The 2,500-nt window shown below is 55.4% G+C and overlaps 3 non-coding genes across 3 annotated transcripts; all 3 read left to right on the top strand.

Annotated features, from left to right (window-relative positions):
- Positions 1-74: 74 nt before the first annotated feature.
- On the top strand, positions 75-186 carry TRNAL-CAA (transfer RNA leucine (anticodon CAA)). Its single transcript has 2 exons — positions 75-112; positions 141-186. It is a non-coding gene; the product is annotated as a tRNA-Leu (tRNA).
- Positions 187-1,517: 1,331 nt separating this feature from the next.
- On the top strand, positions 1,518-1,590 carry TRNAV-AAC (transfer RNA valine (anticodon AAC)). Its single transcript has one exon. It is a non-coding gene; the product is annotated as a tRNA-Val (tRNA).
- A 288-nt stretch (positions 1,591-1,878) lies between these two features.
- Positions 1,879-1,990, top strand: TRNAL-CAA (transfer RNA leucine (anticodon CAA)). Its single transcript has 2 exons — positions 1,879-1,916; positions 1,945-1,990. It is a non-coding gene; the product is annotated as a tRNA-Leu (tRNA).
- The last annotated feature ends 510 nt before the right edge of the window (positions 1,991-2,500 follow it).

Genomic DNA, 2,500 nt, shown 5'->3' with positions numbered 1-2,500 from the left:
CGGGGCATGAAAACCGGCGCTGGCACGTGGCGACATTGGGTACTGAAGAATCTTTCCCAATCCTGCCCATAGCTGTCAGGGTGGCCGAGTGGTCTAAGGCGCCAGACTCAAGAGGCGCAGCTTTTCCCTGCATCTGGGTGTTCTGGTCTCCGATTGGAGGCGTGGGTTCAAATCCCACTCCTGACAAGCCGGGCTCATTTTTTTGAGCACATTTCAGAGTGTAAGGCTTGCGGAAAACCTCGTGGGGGCCCCCGAATGCAGCGCCCGGCAAGCCTCCCTGTTCTCTTCTGCTGCCTTGCAACTGGAGCTGTCTGCCAGAGACGCCGGAGGCACACCTGCCCTTAAACCCCCACTGGCCCACGGCTGCAAAACCTGCATTTTCTAGTGGCTGGCTTGGTGGCATATGTCACTGAGCCCAGTCTACTCAGGAAGTGAAAAAAGTCCCCTTCACAGTTGGAGAAAGTGCTCTCCTGCCACCTGTCGGTCGTTGAAGGCACCACACCTCAGCAAAATAAAAATAAAAAAACAGACATGCTCAGTTCGGGGGATGTAAAGGTATTTACATAGCAAGAACAGAGAGGCTGTTGGGAGATGACAGAAGCCATGCTGCCCCAGAGTTCTCTTCTGAAATTCGCAGGAATCCAGAGGTTGGAGCGGGCTGAGGGAGTGCGCCTTCTTGCCTCTGTCGGCTTTCAAGACACATCCTCCTGCTGGGAAGCTGCCCACCCTGAGCAGTACAGGTTTGCGCTCTAGGCCGGTCGGCCACATATATCTCGCCTGATCGAGCCCGATCGAGCGGCAGCAGATGGCCTTTGGCCAGCGAAGGCTGCCGCTCTTCTTCTTGTTTCTCTGCTTGAGAGGCAGCTCAGTCCTCTGCGCTTGCGCCAGGGGCAGGCCACGTGACACGCAGGGGTCAGGCCATGGAGAGACTGGGGTATGGCGCCAAGTGAGGTAAGCAGACCACCCCCCTCCCCCTCACTGCTCTCTGCATGCGGTGGCTCGTTGGTCTAGGGGTATGATTCTCGCTTAGGGTGCGAGAGGTCCTGGGTTCAAATCCCGGACGAGCCCTTTTTTTTGGAGCGCCGAAAACAAAAAACACAGAGTCCCCAATTCCCCCCCAAAAATAGTTTGTGCGTGACCGTATCTGGTTCGATGCCCGTCGCCAATGGTTGGCTGCTTTTAAGCCCATGGCCCAAGAGGCAGTGTTGGAAATTCCCCCTCCTTTGTAATGATGCGCTGGCGGCGAGCTGATGTATAAAGGTTTGGACATGCCTTCTGGGTGGGGACTGCCATGGCTCGCGCCACTGTTGCATCCAGCTTGGTCTTTTGTATGTGTCTGCAGCCTGTGTGTGAGGTGCTGTGAGTGCTGCCATGTAGGTCCGGCGCAGGCTTGCGCCAAACTTTCACGTTGGTGTGTGCCACCTGGCAGGTACCAGCGGGCCCCATGAGACATCAGTGCCACAAAGCCTTTCAACTGAAAGCTGTCCCAGCACACTAGAGCGCAGCCTAGCAGAGCTGTTTCTGTAGTGTAGTGGTTATCACATTCGCCTAACACGCGAAAGGTCCCCGGTTCGAGACCGGGCAGAAACATGGTGCTGGTTTCTTTTTATTTCCACAATGTCAATCGGACACATTTGACCGCATGCAGGTTTCGACAGGTATGGACAGGCCGGCACTACGCCATGAGTGATCTGAGGCCAGCCCTTATTTGCACCCTGCAAACTGTCCACTGGCTCCATCAGTGGGCGTTTCCTGCCATCCCTGGGTCCTTAAGTGAGTGTTTGGGTACTTTTGATGCAGAGATCGGGGCATGAAAACCGGCGCTGGCACCTGGCGACATTGGGTACTGAAGAATCTTTCCCAATCCTGCCCATAGCTGTCAGGGTGGCCGAGTGGTCTAAGGCGCCAGACTCAAGAGACGCAGCTCTTCCCTGCATCTGGGTGTTCTGGTCTCCGATTGGAGGCGTGGGTTCAAATCCCACTCCTGACAAGCCGGGCTCATTTTTTTGAGCACATTTCAGAGTGTAAGGCTTGCGGAAAACCTCGTGGGGGCCCCCGAATGCAGCGCCCAGCAAGCCTCCCTGTTCTCTTCTGCTGCCTTGCAACTGGAGCTGTCTGCCAGAGACGCCGGAGGCACACCTGCCCTTAAACCCCCACTGGCCCACGGCTGCAAAACCCGCATTTTCTAGTGGCTGGCTTGGTGACATATGTCACTGAGCCCAGTCTACTCAGGAAGTGAAAAAAGTCCCCTTCACAGTTGGAGAAAGTGCTCTCCTGCCACCTGTCCGTCGTTGAAGGCACCACACCTCAGCAAAATAAAAATAAAAAAACAGACATGCTCAGTCCGGGGGATGTAAAGGTATTTACATAGCAAGAACAGAGAGGCTGTTGGGAGATGACAGAAGCCATGCTGCCCCAGAGTTCTCTTCTGAAATTCGCAGGAATCCAGAGGTTGGAGCGGGCTGAGGGAGTGCGCCTTCTTGCCTCTGTCGGCTTTCAA

This window comes from Ambystoma mexicanum, chromosome 2q (assembly GCF_040938575.1).
Source record: "Ambystoma mexicanum isolate Mex_15411 chromosome 2q, UKY_AmexF1_1, whole genome shotgun sequence".
Lineage (NCBI taxonomy): Eukaryota > Metazoa > Chordata > Amphibia > Caudata > Ambystomatidae > Ambystoma > Ambystoma mexicanum.
Note: the sequence above shows the minus strand (reverse complement) of the source record. Positions and strands in the feature narration are given on the sequence as shown.